This window comes from Cryptomeria japonica, chromosome 4 (genome assembly GCF_030272615.1).
Source record: "Cryptomeria japonica chromosome 4, Sugi_1.0, whole genome shotgun sequence".
NCBI lineage: Eukaryota > Viridiplantae > Streptophyta > Pinopsida > Cupressales > Cupressaceae > Cryptomeria > Cryptomeria japonica.
Genome location: NC_081408.1, coordinates 476,940,297 through 476,964,360, shown reverse-complemented (window position 1 = coordinate 476,964,360; position 24,064 = coordinate 476,940,297).

Below are 24,064 nucleotides of genomic sequence, written 5' to 3'. Positions count from 1 at the left end.
TAGTCTCAAATATTAAATAATTTCCTAAATTATTTAATCTTTCTTTTCCAACTCACCCTCCATCTCCACTTCATCTTCCCTTTGCCAACTCATCAAACATGTGGCTAAGGAAATTAACATTTCTTAAATATTAATTCATCATTTATCTTCAACCACCAAATTTAATAAATATTATGTACGTACACATATTTCATAACCATCTTCTATATTCTCTCCAACACCCCTACATCTTAGGAAGGATTGAGTCCACTTGTCCTATCATGCCTAAATCTTCTCTAACCATCCCTAGATTCCCTCAGTGAGCAACCTAATCAAGCTGAGATGAGTGACACTTGTCTTCTCCTTCCCCCTTTTTCTCAACCTTCACCTTTGCTCACAACCATCCAAATCTGCAAATTTGATCATGACTGTTGATCTAAGCCACATCATCTCATCCTCTCAAAGTATATAAAATCAAGAGCTTTAGTTGAGAGAGATTTAGACTTCAAGAGACTTCAAGTGAATTTTCAAGCAAATCATTTGTAAAACTTATGCATCCATGAGTTTCAATCTTGAAGCAAAATAGCAATTATCATTTAGCAAAATCATGTAGTATTACATATCATAGCATTTGTTAACTATCAGTTATCAGTCCATTCTTCATATGCCATCTTGGAAGCTATCAATGCATTGTCTGAGAGCACACCATCTACAACCAGGAATAGTGGAGTTAGAAAACAATGAGACATAAACCATGAAGGTAATGGTAGTATTTTTATTTCATATGTATTTCATGTAGTTTCATTGGTTGATTTTGGATTTCCTATAGCATTTCCATTGGTATTTTGTGAAACTAACTTGTTGCACGTAGCATCCTAAGGATGAAATTCAAGTGGACACAACCGATAGAAGAACTAGTGTTACTGGCAGAAGGGACAATCAGTTGGATGCTACCGACATATTTGGATCAATGGAATATGTTTGGTTTGATGTTTCTAGAGTATGTTTTGGTCAGTTGGTATTGACTTGATGATTGGATGCTATCATACACTCTAGTAAGCCTATACCGGTAAGGGTTTAAGGTTTTATCGATAGAGCTTTTACTGAGAATCTTTGACAGGATGCATAAGTGGTGTTGGTGTGGCTTCTAGATGGAATTCAAGATGTAGAAGGTGATCTTTGTTCATACCTCAACTGATTGGAGAGATCTCTTTGGCATGGTGAATCTATTTGGGTCCAGGTTATGGACCAATATCATGTTACATGTTCTCTACACGTTACTAGGATGATTTATCGATTAGTTAATGTTGTTTTGGTCTAAAGCCAACATGGTATATCATTTTAATGTGGATGTATGTAATGATCATATTGTAATATCTTTTAGGTGGCCAACCTAATTGGTTTAGGCCTTAGGGTTTGTGTAAATTGATGTAAAATCTCATTGTAGATCATGGTGGTAATGATCATGGAATGAAATATCATATGCGAAGGAGATTTGTTCGATCATGGGTGATCGAATTGGGTTTATGCAAGAGGTCAAAGGCCTCCGGTATTGAGCTTAATCGGGACTGTAATCAGACATGGTAGATGCTATCATTGGAAGTTCATTCTTCTGGATTGTTGTCTAATTATATTGAGGTCGTTATAACCTCTCTGTATTCAGTGAGACTCCTTTGTAATGAGTAGTATGCTCTTGGCAGTGTGCCTCCCCACATGTGCAGGCCCCTTATTGTATCACATACTTTCTACAGAAGTATCATCTGACTGTGGGAAGGCTTCCCACCGTTGTTTTTCCCTTTACCAATTTTTCCACATATAAATCATGGTGTTATGTGGTATGGTTGCATTGTGTTGATTCTTTGTTTCATTCTTAAGTTTTATTGCTTACCGATATTTGTTTCTGCTATTCTGGTATTTAATGTTTATGTGCTCCAGTTAAAGGTTATAAAGTGGTTTAATTAATATAATCTATTGACAACTGATTCACCCTCCCCCCTCAGTTGTCCACCAGTTATTCTAACATCATCTACACCAAACTTATATACCAACAATCACAAAATAGATCATTTACCATGTTGTCCTGCTAGTGCTAGTGTAACGTGTAGACACATGCTAGCTTGATGGGATCACCAAGACAATAGTAAAATGATGTTTCAATATCGGTAGAATCAATCCAAACACAATACAATGCACCGCAATCACCAGAAAGCTTCCGGACCCAAAATTGCTTTGTTCATCCCGAAATACTAGTTAACAGGCTATCAGTTGACATCCGCTTCCAGTTAAGAATAATTGTGGTTACCAGATCAAATCGCCAAGAAGATTTTCCATCAATGACAACCCTAAACCAATAATGAACCATCAGAAGCCATAGGATGAGTGTCAATTTGCAACAATCTCCCCCTTTGGCATTGATGGAAATACTCATGAAAAATGGCTAAGTGTTGAGCACTATACACTAGATCAAAATAATTAAAGAATTTCTAAGGCTTCCCCTTAGAAATAGAATTCCACTCTTCTATACTATACATTTTTCACTATTTCTCTCCCTCTTTGACAGTAATGCCAAAGATGGGTGCAGTCCAAAACTTATATATAGAGAAACTTGTCAGATATATTCTACAAATCCTTGAAGATGTCAGCAAAAATGGTCTTCAAGGATCCTAGGTGAGTGTCCCACCCGCTCTTCAAGTTATCCAAAATAATAATAAATGCACTAAATATAGTGGCATGAATCTCTACTTCCTTCAGATCAGATGACACAGGTTGTGCCATAGCCTTCATGCAATCTACCTTATTGTTTAGCATGGTGTTTAGCTGGGGGGCAATTAAGTTCTAGAGTTCACCTACTCTCCTCAAAATCTTGTCCTTCTCTGCATTAAGCCTTGAGATCTGATCACTTCAAACCAAAATTTGTCCTTCGGTACTGCTGGTTGGAGCAACATTGGGATCAAAGGACTGAGAGATAATAGGAAGTTTTCCTTGGCAAACACTTATTTGCTTGTCTATATCTACAGTGAATTTAGGTAAAATTAGACAAGACTTATACAATTTTCCACCTATTGTCAAGGCATTTGAGAAAACATGCAAACCTTTATTTAATCTCACCCTATCATCCTCAATCATCTTTTGAAATGTCTACATCTTAACATCCTTAAATCCATCCAAACTCTCTTAGTAGCAGACTTCTCTAAAGAATCAAAACTAGTATTTACACTGTTAACCAATTGCAAAAATTTACCAGAGGGGCTGGCATTGGAACCTAACTATACATTCGGAGCCAACTTCTTCAAAACATCAACTGACATCAAAATGATATTCTTATCTTCAGATTCAAACTTTACCAGATCCTGGCTAGCCTGAGCTTGAACAACAGCTGTGACCATGAGCTTTTCAACAGGAGATATCTATCCAAGGTTGACAGGACCATCAAGATTGATAGGGATTTGAGGTGGGGTTGTAGTAATCAAAGGAGTGATAATTTCCAGATCAACTGCTCTTTTTCCTTTGTCTGACTCTACAACCTGCCTCAGCACTCTCAACTTCCTTTTTCTCTACCTCATCCCCTTTATCTTTTGCACCGGTTTTTCCACTTGGTACAGTATCATCCTTTTGGATTTTAGGGGTTGCTGAGTTGTCCATCAGTGGAGGATTATCACCAGTCTCAACATCAAGTGTAGTGTTATCTTGATCTTCCGGATGTCCCTTAGTCTAAGTTTCACCCTTCTGGCCATTGGAAATACCTTGCTTTTCTTCTGACTGAGAGTACTTAAATGCATCTTTGTACAAAGGATCATTCACAATTATCTTTCTCCATATTATTTTTATCTCCTTCCTCACCTCTTCCACCTTCCCAATTATTAGTCAGTTTACCTTGTGCCTGCTCCTAAACTCTTTCTTGTTGGCCTCCTCAATGAGCCTTATGATTTCATCATGGGTGATACAGGTGCAAATATTTATTAGTTCTCTTTCTTTCATCTCCTTATCATCTCTACTGCCAGTTAGTCTCCTTGCATCAATAAGGTGTATAGGTCCTTAGGGACACTCTTCTCTAGCTCATTCAATATTTTGCTAAAATTGTACACATATAATACAACTTCTTCTTCCACTTTTCTCTGGTCAGCTTCATTCAGATTTGCATAACACACTCCAAGATTCTTCAAGTTACCATCTACAATTATCTCATCAATTAACTGATCTATTGATAATGAAGGAGAAGATGCAGATTTACCTTGCTTGACACCAGACTTAGGTTGCATTTTAACCTTTATTTCCTTCTGAGGTCTTCTGGAAGGGGTAGGATCAAATTTTGCTTTCTTGCTTTATTGGGCTCCACTGAACTGCGGCTTCCTCACCACTTTAGAAAATTCACCTTTCTTCTTCGCCTTACCTGCTTCTTCCTCAGATTCTGTCTCAGAGGCTACTAGAGACACAACAACATAAGTTCTCTTGGGCTTCTCCTTTTGCTTCAACACACCTTTCCCAGATGGGCTGAGTTCTGAAGATGATAACACCAGAGCAAGAACAGATTTGGTCTCTTTTGGTTTGACCTTGGAGGGAACCGGATCCACCTTGGGATTCTGGGTTTCCTCTTTGGCCTCCTTTTGAGCATGTTTTTATCTTTCCTACTTCACCTCCTCCCAGGTGAACCCCATTTGTATTGCTACTTCCACAGCCATCTTTGTAACTTTTCTTTTTCTAGCATGTGCAGTGAATTGTTTGTGCAATTCAAGGTGTTTCTCCTTCAATGTTCTGAATATCCCTTCTTTAGGATCCACCGATTGACTCAAAAGGTGTTGATAATATGCCTCAAGCAAGATAGAGTCAACTTCATACCCCATGGGAAAGATCCACACTATCCTAGGCTCTACTGCTTCCATTTGACATTGATCTTTGTCTGCCATGAAGCAAATGGTTTGCTCGTACTTCTCCACAATCTCCTTAGGGATCCTTTCTATTTTTCATTGCAACTTGGAAGGATTTGAAGTATCCCTAGAGATAATATATTCTCATTGCAGCATCACCTATTCCCCACAATCCCTCTTTGATTTGCATAGCCACCGGTCTATCGTAGGCCCATTGGACCTTTCCTTTCAGACTGGGTAGCTCAGTCAGGAAATACAAGGCCAAGAAAATAAGAAGAGTTCCATATTTGAAGGTGTGCTTCTTATCTTTCTTAATATTCTTCAAATTACTTATCAACTCATTCAAGAGGACTATACAAAGATCATACCTTTTATCATCTTTCGACATCTGATATACAGAGTAAATGATAGTTCCAGAGACGGAGTTATGTCTATTGGACTGGTAAACTTTGTATCTGACCACCATCAATGAAAACTTCACATCATTCTTTAGATGTCATTTATGGTCATTGCTTTGCTATCAAATTTGGAACCAGTAGTATCTATCAGTGTGTCATTCAATACTTTCCTTAAGCTAAGTACTTCACCGGATTCACTAAGGCATGTCACAGCTCAGATTTCCTATTTGGTAATCTTGTGGGGCATGTCAAACCATATAAATTCATCATGAACTCGACTCAGAATGTACCAGATCCACTCTGCTTTGTTGAGCAATGAAAAATGGACAAACTCTGAAAAACCCTTATCCTAAAGAACTTTGTATTTTGGTTTGATATTTCCCAAACTATCCGCCAAGTGTTTATTATACAGGTTCAACATGTTCGTGTTACGAAAATCCTCGAGATCATAATATATATGCCCTAATATCTTCATTATGAAGCACGCCATAGGGTACCAAAGGATATGCACCTTCAGGATCATCTTCAACCGACTTGAAAGGGTGTTTCTTGAATATAGGTCTGGCCCTATCCTTAATTTCCACAACCAATGGGGTAGCAATACTACAAGTTGAAGCCATTTTGAATTTAGGGTTTGTGAAAATAGATAGTCTAAACAAATAAATACCTTGATTAACAACCGGGCGTTGAAATTTACTTTAGAGTCGCTGAAATCATTGTTGAAATCGCCAAGTATCTTCACTCTCTTCTCTGCACTATTCACTTGATCACATTGTGACAAATGAAGTTTTCAAATGCTCTTTTATCCTTCAAAAACCTATTTTTTCTTTATAATAAATGTTGCAACCAGTTACCATGATTTTTCAGTCACTTATCGGAGCACCAATTTTTCTCTGAAACTTTTAGATAACATCTGCACATGTGATTTAATCCTTCTCCAACCTTCCGAAATTGATTTTAGATCACTGAAGAGGGGGTTCTTAGAATTTGCATGAAAAGTTCCCCCTAAGACATATAACCCTAGTTACCAGATGAAGATCCTGCACCGAATTCAGGTGCAGATCCATTTTCTGCATTGGATTCATCTTTTCTGACCCAAATCTTCTCATGTTTGTCTCTAATCTCTTCTACCTTCGCCTTTACCTTCTCTTCTGATTTGTTCTTGTCTATGGGAGCACTATTCTTGCTTCTATAGTACTTTGCAATGTGGCTGGTTTTATTGCATGCACAACAAACAACATTTATCTACATAGGTTCGAAGTTCATCTGATTTGGTCTCATCCTACACTAATTAGAGATATGTCCAAACATTCCACAAGCATAGCACCTCTTGTTTTCAAAGTTATTCATTACTTCTCTACACATATTTGACTTGTGACCAAAATTATTGCATATGAAGCACTGACCGGTAAAGGTAGAAACATTATTTATATTGTTCATTCCATTATTCATCGTACTTCTACATTGATTCACCATATGACCGAATTTGTTGCAAGTAAAGCATCTACCATTGAATTTATGAGCATTAGGTTGTCTTACTAGAGGATTCTTGCTCTTCTTCTGATCATTTCCTTGTCCAGATCTGGAGGATTTACCTTTCTCAAATCCAAGTCCTCGCATCTCCTTTCCATGTCTCTAACTTTCTAGTATCTCATCAAGCCTTGCTGAGCTAGCTTTGAATTTTTCTTTGTAGTCATTAGCAGTAGCAAGTTCATCCCTTAAGGCAACAATCTGTATTTCAAGTTCTTGACCATTATTCCTTGACTGTGTCAACTCAAGCTTCAACTAATCATTCTCATAGATAAGCATGAAGCATTCATCAACTCTTTCCTTCAATGATTATGCTAGATTCTCTTCATTTTTCTTCTGGTCCTCAATCTCCTTGGTCAGCCTCATCACAATGGATTGCATCTCATTCTTCAAGGCAACATTCTCTCTCTCTCAAGCTTGTCACATTCATCAACTTTATCCTGATTTTCCATGATTTGATCTTCTTTCTCCTTTAGCTTGTCCATCACTTGTCTCTTGAAGTTCTCACTTGATCCTTCAAGTCATTAATGAAATCATCAGCAACATTTAGGATTTTCTTCAAAGAACTGATCTCATTTCTTGCTACATCAAGATCTTCAAGTGCCACACTGAGCTATCTCTGAAAACCAGAATCCATTGATTCAATCTCATGGACCTTCCTCAAGCGGTTAAGCTTCCTCAGAGGAACTAGGCTCTAATACCAATTATTGGAATTAGGGATCACTGAGAGGGGGGGGTGAATCAGTGACCTACTAGTTACCAAGTTTTCAAACTTAACTTTAAACCACCAGAAGCATACACATGAAACTAAAATGCAGAAACATAAAATAATCAACCACAAAATCATAACATGGGATTTTTTACGTGGAAACCCAAATGGGAAAAACCATGGTGGGATTTGAACCCACAATATTAGTCTACTATGGCCAGTAGAAAAACAATATTACAATATGGTGAATGCACAAGCATTCAAGCACACTGCCTAGAGCTCACTGCTCAAATACAATAAAGGCTTCAACCCTGGAAGGCTCACTAGCTTATTGGTTAGTTACAATGATTAATTACAGCAAAATGAATTCTGAAATAACATCTACAATGCTTGGATGAGTTATGGTTAAGTGATAAATATACTGACTGGGTCACCTCTTTTGAGCTGCTTTGTTCTGCCCTGTTCACTGTCTCAGTCAACTACCTGATCAAGAATACACACATGAAACTGCACCAAAACTGATTCTTGATCACCACTCACTCACATACAATCATACCATCCACCAAAAAGATCATCTACACCAAACTTATATACTGTCAATCACAAAATAGATCATTTACCATGTCGGCCTTCTAGTGTAATGTGTAGACACATGTCGACTTGATCGGATCACCAAAGATAAATGTGGATCACCAAAAAAAAAAGCATAAAATGATGTTTCAATTTCATCTCAATCAATCCAAACATGATACAATTCACCACAATCACCAGAAAGGTTCCGGACCCAAAACTGCTCTCTTCATCCTGAAATACTGGTTAATAGGCTACTGGTTGACATCCACTTCCGGTTAAGAATAGTTATGGTTACCGGATCGAATCTCAAAGAATATTTTTCATCAATGACAACCCTAAACCAATAATGAACCATCAAAATCCACCGGATGATTGTCAATTACCAACAATTCTTCTATTTGTTCTCCTTATTCTTCTATCGGTTGTCCCTATTGTTGCCTACTTGAGGATAATGCAAAGCATTGAGATCTCTTTTGGTCTCTCCCATGTTGACTCAAAAGACACATGTGTTCCCTTCTTCCATGGTGGTTTCCTTTCTTTGGGGAATGAGGATAATTCTATGCATATACATTTACATGACATACATGAGCTATCTTAAAAAGAATACTGACTCCAAAGTTAGGTAAAACCACCTCGTGCTTTGTGTTTTGTGTTGATTATCCTTTGATTTATCCTCTCTTGGGGGATAAATTATTGTGATAAAATGCTTGTCTTCTTTGGGTGTATCCTACCTTAAAGTAATTTCTCCCGATAGGGCATACACTCTGCTCATGATTCTCTCTTGAAACTTTAAGTTACTTAGCTAACTTCATCTTTGCTTTGTAATTTCTAGTATCCTTTTCATGACTCGTAGTAAGAGAACCTTACTATTTGTAGTCATGGTTCTCTCTCTCTCATGATCTTCCCTTTTACCTTATCATTGAACTCATAAGATCCTAAAGTCCACTGGGAGCTTGGTGAAGCTTGCCTCCTTGACATGGTAAAAGTCTTTCAATATGAATTCCTTGTACTTTATCGACAATATTTGTGTAAGCTCATACTCCCACTAAAGTGGGGGCTAAATGTAACATCCTAAAATTGTACCCCTCACAATTTTTGACTGCATTTGAGCCATCGGCTTAGTGTTCGCAGCCCTCAGCCTGATCGGAGACCTAAATATGCTCATGCACACCAAAAACACCTTGCAATTCAGTAATGCACTCAGGGGCCACCTTGATCCTACCCCAAAATAGGGAATGAACAAGGTGTGGTACCCTAGTCCTCATTGGGACTAGGGTGTGGCACTCTGGGACCCCTTAATTTGGGCCTATCTTGATCCCCTACCTTAGACCTAACTCAAATTTGAAGTGGGAAAATCTCCCCTATGTCAGCTCAAGTTGGAAAATTAGTCAATTAATCTTACTGGCAAGTATATAAGAGGGATTTCCCCTCTCATTTGACATCATCATGAAATTATGTCAAGTGTACAAGCATTCAAGAGATCAAGCGTTCAAGCATTCAAGAGCAATTGAGAATTTTTCAGTCTTCCTTCAAGCTTTGGATTAGCAATAAAGTGAAGATTTCAAGCATTGAAGAGGAGATCATCATTCTAATTAAAGAAATCATAATTCCATTTGGAGGCAAGAAAAACTTCATAAAAGGAGGTATAAGCATTTCATTTTCAAGCAATTCAACATCCCCTCAAAGAGGAGGATTTCTACTTTTCATCTTTTCATTTACATTATTTCAACCTGAAGGCAAGCCCCTATTCCCAATACATTTCCATTTAATTTTGTGTGTAGGAAACAAGTGCATAGTTGCACTTCTGGAATTAAGTTTTATTCCCAGAGATGGAAAAACCTTTTTTGGACGCGCGAAAAGTTCGGAGGACTAATTGGAGGTTGCCCCTGTCCAGACACATGATCCCTACAACTTTTGCCCGATTTCACAAAGCAACTCCGAATCATCTCAAAATTCTCATATCCAAGTGCACAACTAAATCCTGAATTTGTAGCTTGTTGTTTTTTCATACTTCATCTTCATTTCCAGCACTTTGCCTTAATTCAATTAATCAACTTACAAAAGAGGGTCAATTACATTCCAATTTCAACCAATCTACTTAGTATTCAGTCCTTGCATCCTTTAGGATTGGATTTAGTAGATTCATCCCCCTCTTTTGAATGTAAAGTTTCCCCAAGTAAAAATTGAGCTTAGTGAATTTTCCCTTCCCACGTGGAGAATTTGCTAAGCTCCCAATTTTCCACTTTACAAAAAGTACAAGTAGTGCAGCATTTTTTCTTGGCTCCCAGTTAGTTGCATGGTTAAGTAAGAAGAAGGATTATATATCTTTATCAAATGCAGAAGCTAAGTACATTGTAGTTGCTTCATGCTACACTCAGGTACATTAGATGAAATGGGCATTGAAGGATATTGGTGTATTGTTTGATGAACCTATCTCAATCATGTGTGATAATACAAGTGCAATCAATATCTTTGAAAACCCGATTTTAAATTATAGAACAAAGAATATTTCTATTCGGTATCATTTCTTGAGAGAAAAAGTATTAGATAGTGAAGTGAAACTTGAATATGTTCCCACCAAAGAGCAAGTTGTAGATACCTTTACAAAGGTGTTGTGCAAATATTCTTTTGAGTATCTTTGATAGTTGTTAGGGGTTATTCCCATTCCTAGTTTGAACCAAGTGCATTTGGGAGTGCATTAATCTAGGATATTTCATAAATAACTTAGTCTGGGTTAATGCTTGGGGCTTCCTCTTAGGGGGATTTGTGTGTATTCCGAATTGAGCTAATGATTCACCGTTGTCCTTGATGTCAAAGGGGGACAAGTTTTAGAAGTTTGGGAGAAGTTTGTAAGTACATAGTTTTCTTTCTAAGGGGAGAAGTATGTTTTTTGGGAAGTTTTGTTGAACATGCTATTGGAGAAATTGTTTGTCGTTGATGAATGTTGCCATTAATGAAAAAGGGGGAATTGGTGCAAATGTGAATTTGATTGATGTATCAGTATGGTTGTCATTGATGTCAACCTGTCGATTATGTTTCAGTGTTTGGTTTTTGCTCCAGATATTCTAAATTATTGCAGATATATTCTTGATGCATTGGCACATCGTTGGATATTTCCTTGAGATTATTTTTTCATGGTTTGGCAATCTGGAAGGTTTTCTCTAGAAGTCAATTTAGTGATGATAATAATTGCCTAACAGAAGTTGTAGAGCTCTGCATCATCAGTTCTCTTGTTGCACTTCTAAAATATATGTTTCTCATTCATGTATCTGTGTTATTCTAATTTAGAACGTGTTGATGTGCTCCGAAATTGTGTTTTTGACCATGTTCCTTCCTGGTCTGATTAACCCCAGATGCTCTATTTTTTGGTCTGGTGATTGTGGCATTTGGATTACATGTTGTTTCTTTATTGTGTGGTCCACTTTTCATTCCTTTCTACCGTAGGAGTGCTTAGTGAAAACCTATTTTTAACTGTGCCTTGTTATCTCCTTGGCCAACTTGGAAAATCTATTCTGGAGATCAGTAAATATGTAGTATGATTGTAATGTAATACAACAAGAAGGTATATAAAAGGAAGTTGATTGTAAAAGGATGATCTATCTTTCATGTGAAGTGATTGATCAATGTGGTTGTTTCTCAATGTTGTTTGGTACCAGTGACAGTGAGCCTAAGGTTTCTTCCAACATTACAGCAGAGTGGAAGTTGTGCCTTTGTGGTGTATTTTTTGTTTCTTCCTCTAGGAAGTGAGCCCTCCTTTTTTTTAAGGTTTTAGTCGAGAAATGAACCCACCTACAGTGATAAATTGTGGTAGTGAGCCATCTTTGTAAAAATCACCTTAATTAGTGTCACCCTAAGAGGTGTTTTCATATTGAGAACTAACATTCGTCATGTTTTTTCCCTTCTTAGGTTTTCCAGATCATGTCTAGTGTTTCATGTGTGTGTTGTTTCATTCTCTTATTTGTTCATGGTTAAGTAATCTTAATTTAATTTATACCAGATGTGTTTCTCTGGGAAAAGTGATATAATTTTAATATACAATGGATTCACCCCCCCTCCTCCCCTCAGTTGTCCAAGAAATTCAACAAGGTCCTATTTTTGGTATTGATGGTGAGGACCGAGGCACCTAGGGTATCCTATTTCTATCATTTAGGACTTAAAAGGGGATAGAGGCTAGGTGATGAGTTTAAAATGTATCTTTCAAGATGGGAGGAGCAACATTAAAGTATTCATTGAGAACTAGAGACTGGTATGCCAAGATGAGGGTTAGGTAAGGACAAAATTGTATAAGGATATAATTTATGACACTACACCCTCAAAAAGGGAGAAAATTTATCAAAGACAATGGTACACTATTGTTAAAAGGTTAGGATATTTTCTCTACTATTTTTTTTGATACACTTAGAAAGTAGTCATTAAATGAGCCTACAAGATCTTTACTTTGGATAATGTTTTGAACAAGATCATGGTGTTTTGACAACTTATTAAATTTTTCCTATAATAGATAAACCTCAGGTTCTAAGAGATCCAAGTGAGCTAATAGGAATTCTTTTTCTTACAAGAATTGGTGATACTAGTGTATCATACGTGTAATGGTGGTGAAAGAGGGTGATGAAGAAATCAAGAGGAAAGCTTTTCTCTCCTCAAGAGAAGGAGTGAAAGTTTCACAAAATATTCTCCTTAACCTTTTCACACACATTACATTTAAAAGAGGGGGAAGAATTCACTAGATCCAATCTCAATAGGAAGAGATTGAGTGCTAAATGAATTGACAATGGATAAGGAAAGTAAAAGTAACCCCTCTTTTAGAATGTAAAAGGTTGGATTATGTGATTTAAGACTAAGTGTAAAAGAGACAAATAAATAACTATAACTTGAGATAGGAATGTGAGATGAAGTTGTGCACTTGAAATTGGTAGTAAAAGGTCGAGACAAAACTCCCCTGCAAATTTGAGTGAAAGTTGTCATGACTGTGTTGAAAGTGCACACGGTCCTCCGAAAAATCCGCATTGCCAAAAAGGGTTTTCCACCTCTAAAAATGAAGTTTGAATCTACAAATACAGTTGTGCACCTGCAACCTACACACAAAAAAGAGAGGAAAATGGGTTGGGATTGGGGGTTTGCCTTCAGGTCAAACCCTAGTTTTGGAATTAACCAAATGATGAAAATTAGTACTTGCAAGTAAATGTAAATGAAAGACTGGGAATTCACCTCAAGGGAGGATGCAATTGAAATGTAGATAGAGTTGCTTGTGTGGAGTTGAATGATCAAAGAGATCTACTCTTCAATGGTTGAATCCTTGACTTGAATGCAACACCTAGCCTTGAAAGGAGAGTTGAGATGCTCAATGGATGCTTGAAAGGAATGCTTGACTGATGATAATGCTTGTTCACCTTACTTTCACTTATGCGAATAGGATGGGAAGATGTGTCTTATATACTCATCAATTAGGGTTAATTGATTGATTTTTTTGTCATAGGCCAACATAGGAAAACTTTTGCCATTTTCCAAATGCAAATCCCAATGAAGGATAAATGTAGAGGGGGCCCAAAATAGGGAAAGGAAAGGGGTGCCACGCCCCTGGCCTACCTTAATTCAAGATAGGAAGTAGCATAGGAGAGTGTGGGGTGCGAGGAGATGCAAGCTTCGGCCAGTGTGAGCATGTATCGGGTCTCCAATCAGGCTTAGGGATTCATTTTGCCAATGTGAAGACCCAAATGCAGTCAAAAATTGCAAGGTCACAATTTTATGATGCTACATTTAGCTCCCACTTTAGCGGGAGTATAAGCATACACCAATACTACCAGTAAAGTACAAGGAAACAAGATTGAAAGACTTTCACCACGTTAAGGAGGCAAGACACACCAAGCCCCCAGTGGACTAAGGATCTTACGACATCGATTGACAAAGTAAAAGGGAAGATCAAGAGAGAGAACCATGACTACAAGTAGCAAGGTTTCCCTCACTATGAGTCATGAAAAGAAGGGATACCAAAAATTACAAAGCAAAACCAAGCTCACTAAGTAACTTTGAGTATCAAGAAGGAATATATGAGTGGAGTGTATGCCCCCACATTAAAGCGATCACGCATGCCTTATCGGGAGTGATTTCTTTAAGGTTGGATACACCCAAGAGAAAGAGAGGGAGAGGGATCACGTTATTGCAAGGATTTAGCCCTGAATCAAGGAATAATCCCAAGGATAATGAACACAAAACACAAAGCACGAGGTAGTTTTGCTTTCGTCAAGGTCACTATGCTCTATGATAACTCATCTATATCATATGTATATATGTGCATAGAATAATTGTCATTCCCCAAAGGAAGGAAACTACCTTGGAAGAAAGGGAATAGAAGGTGTCTTTTGAGTCAAAATGAAAGAGACTCAAAGAGATCTCAATGCTTTGCATTGTCCTCAAGTAGACATTACTAGGGAACATAGAAGAACAAGGATACACATAGAGGAATCATCACAAAAGAGAAAGAAAAGGGAGAGGTAGACGATCTACGGTGCTAGTGTAGCTATTCTAGCACGTCATCCACCTCCCGATCTTGCTGATCACTATTTCAAGAAGGCAGGAAACATGCCAGAGGAGAAACATCGAGCATAGCAAATGGAGCTATCACAAGATCCAAACAAGGACTATGCTCATGTGCTAAGTCACTTTGTTTGTTTCTGGGAGCTAGGATTAAAGCTTTTGAAAATTTTGCAGATAAATGTTTGTCCACATCAACATATTCATAGTCACTATCAAAAGCATTAGGAGTTGTATTTCCATCATGAATAACATTTTTACCTATTTCTTCATTAAGATTTATAGAAAGAGGAGTGCAAACATGAATAGGATTAAAACCATCACATGTTTTTTGCAATTTATGATTTGGGGATGTAGGTTCAACATCTTGCTTAGGAGAAAAGGGAATCATGTCAACTGTTGGAGTTTTGGGAGATTGGATGTTTTGAGGAACAACTTCATGAGCTCAAGCATGACACTTCCGTCAGTGTTCTCTCGCACAACGATTTCATCGAGTCTTAGTGGAAGATTGAGAAGGAGGAAGAATATTTGTTGAAGGGGGAATATTCTCATCTTTGGTAGTTGGAGGGTTAGGTTGAGGTCTTTTATGTTGGACAAGAGGAGAGGTAGGCCTCTTCTCTCTATAAGAGAAAGGAGATGGAACTACACCATATACAGGAGGAATGTTTGGTGTAGGAAGGACACCAGATCCATCATCAGGAGGAGGTACAGGTCTAACCTTAGGAGGAATATTGTTATTCTTTGTAGTCGAAGGCATAGTTTCATCCATTGGAATAGGCTGGGAGTCTTCCTTAGGTGGAAGATTAGTTCTATCCATCAAAGGAAGAACCTCATCTTCAAGAATGATAGGAATGTCAAGTTTTGGAGTTCTAGGTTGGCTTAAGGATAGGATCATATCTTTCTTCCACTTTTGATAAGATTGAAAGAGAGCACCGCTTCTTGGTGGAAGAGATTGGAAATGTTTAGGCCAAAAGAAATCAATAGGAACACCTGGGCTTCTTTCGACTGGTTGAAATAAGCTATGGTTAACAGTTATAATTTCTTCATTGTGGGGAAATTTCAAATACTTATGAATTGGAGAAGCAATAGCCATCATGGAAGATAGCCAAGGATAGCCCAACTTCACACAGAATTTATAGGAATGATAACAAAGTTTAGATCCATAGATTTAGTGTGAACCTCAATAGGAAGTGTGATAGAACCAATGGTAGGAAAAGATAATCCATCAAATAACTTAACAACCACATTAGTGTCATCATAGATTGGTTTAAGAAAATGTAAAGTGAAAAGATACTCCTCAGTGATGGTATTAACCATGCAAGAGGGATCAATAAGCACACCATGACAAGGCATTTCCTGAATCTTTGCAACTATGTATAAAGGCCCATAAGCTTCTCTAATGGTCTCACTAGGGTCAAATGTGATATAGAAGCCCTTAGGTTTTCCATGTTTCTCTACCGTATTCACTAAATTTTGAACCGTGGTAGTCACATCAGAAGGAGAGAACGAGGTATGTTCAGTCTCAATCATGTTAGAGGTATGAGAAGTAAAAGGATCAACAAAATCCTTAAGATTTTGATTAGGAGGGGCTACTAATTTATTTCCCTTATCATTCACACCTATCACAGATATAGTATTATTGTCATCAAATCTTGAATCTTACTTTTCAATGCAAAATATTTATGTGTCATGACCAGGTTGACGATGAAATTGACAAAAAGAATTATTATCAAAGTAGGGTGAGGCTGCCTTAGAAGGGTCAACTGGTTTTATGGGAGGAAGTTTAATAATATTTCTTTGTAACAAATGAGACATAATGCTATTTAAAGATTCATTCAAAGGAGTAAATTGTCTTTCTCTTTTGAAAAATTTAGAAATAGGAGGCACACTTGTTGTAACATTCACATTGTTTTTGTTGATGTTGTCATTGAATTTGATGAATCCTTTGCTTAGTTTGAACATCACAAATGGTTGTTGAGCACTGTCACCCTTATCACTCAGAACCATAGGAGTGGATTGCTCCAATTGACTCACAGTTAGTTGATAATTGTGAAGTGTTGTGCACAACTGCAAAAAGGAAGTAAACTCAGAAAGGAGAAGTTTGTCTCTAATATCATTTTGTAAATTAGAAATGAAAATTCTTTGAATATCATTATCAAGCACTTGAAAAGAAATTTGAAAACACAAATGCTTATATCTACCAATGAAATCAGTCACTTTTTCTTTAACACCTTGTTTACAATGCATTAAATCAGTCAAAGTGATTTTAGGACCTATGTTGTTTTGAAATTGTTGAATAAAAGAATTTTCTAATTGTTGAAAAGAAGTAATACAATAGGAAGGCAAAGAGAAATACCATTGTAAAGCGTTATCTCTCAATGTTCTAGTAAACAATTTTGAAAGCAATCTTTGATCATAAGCAAACCAATACACAAAGTTTGGAATGTCTTGACATGTGTTAAAGGATCACCTTTTCCATTATAGAGTTCCAATTGAGGGACTTCAACATGTTTAGGAGGGATGGCTCTAACAATATCAAGAGAAAGTGGGCTTGCAACATCAAACGTGCACACACTAAACTTGGATTGACTCATAGAAGCGATTTGTTGTTATAATGATGACACAGTTTGAGCAAGATTATTAATGGTTGCTTCGATTGAAGAATTCATATTAGACATGTTTTATTGAGAAGGTGGTGTGATGTTGTTGAAAGAATACATTGATTGAGAATAAGGTGGAGGAACACTATGGTAAGTAGGCATAGGAGATGATTGAGTAGGAAATGGGACACTAAAAGGAGGAATAAAATGATTGGATGAATTTCCCCCTTGTGTCATATTTATTGGGTGAGAGGCAAGGGGAATACTTATTGAAGGCATGGGTAAGGATGATGGGCTTATTGAAGAAGAGGGATTACACCCATGACTAATGGTTGTAGGTATGACATTTTGAGTTGATGTAGTCATGAAATTTGAAGTGAAAGTAGGAATACTAGCCATTGGAGTAGTCAAAGGAATAGAATGATTGATTTGTGTAGAAGGTTGTGAATAACCTAAGTTCTTAGCACAACTCTTTATAGGCATGACATTAGAATCAACAATATGAGCAATGCCACGCAAAATATCAATTCCATTCTTATCACTTTGAATCATGCACTTTAGGCATTCAATTAATGGAAGAGCTTCACTATTAGGGTATTCTTGGGACATCCATTGTTGAAAGTTGTCAAATTGATTATCCAATTTTGAAAGTTGATCAATAGATACTCTAGTCAAAGCTTCTTCTCAGCATTGGAATCAGCAATTGGGTAGATTGGGATGTGATTAGGATGAGAAGAGTTAGCATTATCCTCACTGAAGAAGTCACCCAAATTAGGCTCCATCTCCTTGGTAATTAAACCTTGGGAAGCCTTAATTCTAATGCTTCATCTAACGAGGATAGTAGAGGTAGGACTAATAGTGGTAAAACTCATGCACTAGAGGGAAAATTTGAATTTAGAATTAGAATTTTGAATTTTGGGAACAAAGTTTGCAAAATTGAATAATGCAAAATTCAAGGAATTTATGATTACACAGTTTGAACTTTGTTGAAAGGAGAAATGACACAATTTCCAAAAGAATTTAAGAAATTGAGATTTAAAATTAGGGCCAATTGAATACAACTTAATTTCGAAATTAAATTTGTTAAAATTTGAATTTTTAAACTCAAGGGAGATTATAATTAACCACTTAATTTCAAATTTTTCCTTGAAAGTTGTGATATTGAGATTGGGAAACATTTTTTATTTTAGAGAGAGCAAAATTTCAGAAAATAGGCCAATTTTCTAGATTTAAGTAATTAAATACAGTCATAACAGTCTCCTGAAATTCTAGGAAAAAAGTCAGGGACTATGTTGAAAGTGCACACGTTCCTCCCAGATTTTTTTGGAAATTTTCAGCGATGATAGTTACGATGATTTTAGAGCTAACCCCAAAAAATTGGTTGATTTTACGAAGTTTAGATAGGCAAAATTAAGGTTTGAATGTGAAAATAGGACCCTATTAGGGTTTTGAAAAAGACAAGAAATTGAATTGCACATTTGAAAAAGGTAAAACATAATGGATAAGGCTACCTTAAATAATGTTTAGAAAACTATAATTGATTGAAATTTGCACAAAATCCAATTAATTTTGAAAATTAGGGTTTTAGGACCTAACAACTGAATTTTAAAATTTTGAATTTTGGAAAAGGGAGGGAAATTGAAAAATTGAATTTTAAACAAGAAGACAAATCTGAAAATAGTCCTAAATCTGAAAATTAAATGTGATTTCAATTTTTGCACAAGTTCAAGTTGATTTTTGAAAATTAGGGTTTTGACATCTAACCACTTAATTTTGTAAATTTGAATTTGCAAATTGAACAAGACAATGATGAAATTGAATTTTTCAAGAAAAGAAATTTTCAGATCTAAAACAATAGATAGCAATTTTTTACAAGACACAAGTTCAATTCCAATTTTTGAAAACTAGGGTTTTGATTGAATTAACCACTAAGTTTTGTAAATTTGCAGGAAAATTAAACCTGTAAATGAAAAATATGCAATGATTTGAAATATCAAGCATGTAAGACGTCGGGTTCACCAAAATGTAATGGTGATGAAAGAGGGTGATGAAGAAATCAAGAGGAAAGTTTTTCTCTCCTCAAGAGGAGTGAAAGTATCACAAAAGATTCTCCTTAACCTTTTCACGCACATTACATTTAAAAGAGGGGGGAGAATTCACTAGATCTAATCTCAATAGGAAGAGATTAAATGCTAAGTAAATTGACAATGAATTTGGAAAGTAAAAGTAACCCCTCTTTTAGAATGTAAAAGGTTGGATTATGCGATTTAAGGTTAAGTGTAAAAGAGACAAAGAAATTACTATAACTTGAGATAGGAATGCAGGATGAAGTTGTACACCTGGAATTGGCAATAAAAGGTCGAGACGAAGCTCCCCTACAAATTTGAGCGAAAGTTGTCAAGACTGTGTTGAAAGTGTACACGGTCCTTCAAAAAATCTGCGTGTCGAAAAGGGTTTTTCTGCCTCTGAAAATGAAGTTGGAATCTGCAAATACAGTTGCGCACCTACGACCTACACACAAAAAAGAGAGGAAAAGGGGTTGGGATTGGGGGTTTACCTTTAGGTCAAACCCCAATTTTTGAATTAACCAAATGATGAAAAGTAGTACTTGCAAGTAAATGTAAATAAAAGACTGAAATGAATTCACCTCAAGGGAGGATGCAATTGAAATGTAGATAGAGTTACTTGTGTGGAATTGAATGATGAAATAGATCCCCTCTTCAATGGTTGAATCCTTGACTTGAATGCAACACCTATCCTTGAAAGGAGACTTGAGATGCTCAATGGATGCTTGAAAGGAATGCTTGAATGATGATAATGTTTGTTCACCTTACTTTCGCTTATGCAAATAGGAAGGGAAAATGTGTCTTATATACTCGTCAATTAGGGTTAATTGACTGATTTTTCATCATAGGCCGACATAGGGAAACTTTTCCCGCTTTCCAAATGCAAAGCCCAATGAAGGATAAATGTAGAGGGAACCAAAATAGGGCAAGGACAGGGGTACCACGCCCCTATCCTGCCCTAATTTAGGACAAGAAGCAGCATTGGAGAGTGCAGGGTGCGAGGAGATGCAACCTTCGGGGAGTGTGAGCATGTCTCAGGTCTCCAGTCGGGCTTAGGGATTCATTTCGCCAATGTGAAGACCCAAATGTGGTCAAACATTGCAAGGACGCAATTTTATTATGCTACAATAGGATGCACAATTGACTATGCACATTGCCATATTTACTAAGGACACAACAAATAAGTTGGAGGTTGATGTTGATAAATTGAATTGATAAAATCAAATTTTGAGGGATAAAATTACAATAGTGACACATTTCTTCCACCCCCACAACAAGAAGGACAAATCTCAACATCTGCAAAGACAACAAAAATGACATAGGATTTAGAAATGCTGAAAACAAAGGTGAGGAATTTGGAAAAATACCTTGAAGAGAATAGAAAAGTTGAGGAGAAAATAAAGAAAACAAAGAAGAAACTAAAGAATTATATGATAGATATGTTAGACAGATCTGATACCGGGAGTAAACTGAGAGGGGGGGTGAATTAGTTTACCATCAAAAATTAGAACTAATGCATATCAAAACCATTACACCAGAGAACAAAGAAACCAACACAATGAAGGATAGAACATGACAACACAGTACACACAACACCAATATTTTGACGTGGAAAACCCGGTAAAGGGAAAAACCATGGTGGGAAACCCTACCCACAATCAGATAATACTTATGCAACAGTATGTGAAATTAAAATGGGGATTGCACTGGCAATCAAGCCACCACCTAGAGCTCACTACTCATCACAAAAAGAAGTCTCACTGACTTACAAAAATATCAGACTACAATTTGGAAAGAATGAACTTTGAAAGTAGCATCTATGAATGCTTGATACAGTTTTGGTTAAGCACGGATGTCTTCCCTACAATACAAAAACCTTCACCGAATGATATATCACTTGTTCACACATAAACCTTCCTCTGATAATGCAGATATAACCATCGATCCCATCCATGTGCAAATTACATGAATAAGTCACTTATATATACATATCATCAACCTTATTGACAAGGTCGGCTAAACCCTAAACCCATAAACCCATAATAAGAAAATTTACATTACATGGTATCACCAGACCAATATTATGATTTATTTTACATAGCATGGACCTAAATCAAGTAACCAAATAATTCCATCCGTCGAAAATTCTGCTAAGAGGGTGAACTCACAAAGTTGGTTCCCACTTTTTGGTACGTCCTGATTTTTGCTGAAATCATACATTTTTTAGAAAATATAATGATTTAAACTTTAAGAGGTCCCATTTGAAGTAATTAATTGAAGAGAGTTAAATCAAAGTCTCTTAGATCAAAATTTCTTGGATAGAACCTCTCTACTTCTAAATCATACTTGCAATGGAGTCTCCTTTGCATCTATCAAATGCTGATAAAAAACCAATTTTACATTAGCTTTTGGGGGTTCAAATTAATTCATTTAAAAAAAAAAATTTAAAAGTATTTAGTCCTTATTATAAGCTTTCCAAATAGTATATCTTTTAATATATTTAATTTCATTAATATATTTTTATTTTATTTCTTATGAATGTAGGTTTTTCACTAAACATGAACTTATTTGTTCAATGCATTGGGAAAAATAATAAACTAACTTAAAAAATTCTGAAAAATATCTATGCACTAGGTATTGATGTTTTCTTTCTAACAAAAAAAATAAAATTGTATTTTGATATATATAGAACAAGTTATGTGTTCAAACGTACACCTATATCTAAATTATAATTAGTCATTCAAAACTTAATAAAATGAAAAATATTCAACATATCACTATCAAACTAACTGCATGTCCTGGGTATTGATGTTACAAACCAAAATTAAAAAGAATTAAGTTTTTATCATATATAAAAAAAAATTATGTGTTTCGGGATACACATCACTCTTAAAAATTGTTGTTCACTATTAAAAACTACTGTTTGAGGGAGATGGAAAAATCAATAAAATTTTATTCAAACAAATTTTAAAAAATATATATTTAGAATCTACAATCAAGATGCTAAAAATCAGTAGTTTATATCATCTTCAAATTCTTAATGGTTTAAAAGTTATAGGTGTTGGAAAGTGAAGGTTTTTTTCAAAATATTCATCTAAGTGTCAAAGTTGGTCAAAAAGTGGGAACCAGTATTATGAGTTCACCCAAGACCATAATCCAACATGCTTCACCAACCGGTAGAAACCCTTAGTGAAGTAACACAAAAATTCTAACCGGATCCAAATAGGACCACCATAACAGCATGTCATCCAATGCAAAGTCACCAAACACTCAGAATATGATCAAGAAGCACCTTCAGCATGATAGAAATTGATTCCATAAGCCAGACCAAAATCGTCTGACCAAAACACCAGATATCACTTATCGGTAAAGCTAACTGGTATTGTCAATAATCTCCCCCTTTGGCATTGATGGCAACACTAAATGTTAAAAACATCCAAGTGCCAAGGAATGCCAAGAATCTCCCTCAAAGAAATGATTGATTTTCACATGAATACCACCTCTCACCCTTTGACATCAATGGCAAAGGACGGATACTAGATCAAAAATACTAAGCCAAACAACTGACTACTCCCCCTGAGTAGTAGCATCATCTCATCAACCCGGATCAAAGAAAATATCTGATAAGCTTACCAAATTGATGCATTCCTACATCTCTAAGTCTCTTTTGGAGGGTTGGTAACCCACAATTGATCTCTAAGATATTCAAAAGTATCTTTAGGTAATGGTTTGGTTATAATATCTGTAATTTGCTCCTTAGTACGCACATAAACCAATCTGACTTCCTTTGCTTCAACCTTTTCCTTCAAGAAATTGTACCTTATAGAATGTGTTTTGATTTGGAATGAAATACTAGATTCTTTGACATATCAATAGCAACAATATTATCACAGTGAATAACAATAGGATCATCATAAGTTACCCTTATATCTTTTAACATTTGTTTCATCCATAAAATCTGAGTACAGTTGGTAGCAGCAACTACATATTTCGCTTCAACGGTAGATAATGAAGTACATGATTGTTTCTTTCTAAGCCATGAAACCAACTTCTTCCCAAGAAAGAATGCACCACCAGTAGTGCTCTTCCTGTCATCCATATCTCCTTCCCAATCAGAATCTATATATGCACATAATCTGAAGTCATCATTCTTTGGATACCATAACCCAAGGTCTATTATACTTGCCAAATACCTGAATATACTCTTAATAGCAATATCATGAGTTTCTCTAGGATTTGACTGAAATCTAGAGGCAATACAAACAACATTCATAATATTAGGTCTAGTCTGAGTTAATTATAACAATCCACCAATCATTGATTTGTATCTACTTGGATTCACTTTAGGGGATTCATCATCCTTTGACAATTTGCAATCGGTTATCATAGGAGTACTGACATGTTTCAAATTCTCAAGTCCAAATTTCTTAAGCAAATCCTTCACATACTTAGTTTGACAAATGAAAATACCTTTATCAGTCTGAGTAATCTGCAAACCTAAGAAAAATTTCATCTCACCAATCATAGACATTTCAAATTTATTTTTCATATCATCAACAAATTTCATGCATAGACTATCTTCTCCTCCAAAAATGATATCATCCACAAAGACTTCAATTATCAGTATGTCATCATGCTCAATTTTGTAATATAGGTTACTATCAGCATTATCTTTGCTAAAACTAAGCTTAGAAAGATATTTGTCTAATCTAGCATACCATGCCCTAGGGGCTTGTTTTAGTCCATGTAAAGCTTTCTTCAATCTGAAAACCATGTCCTCGTCTTCTGATAAATAAAATCCATCAGGTTGCTC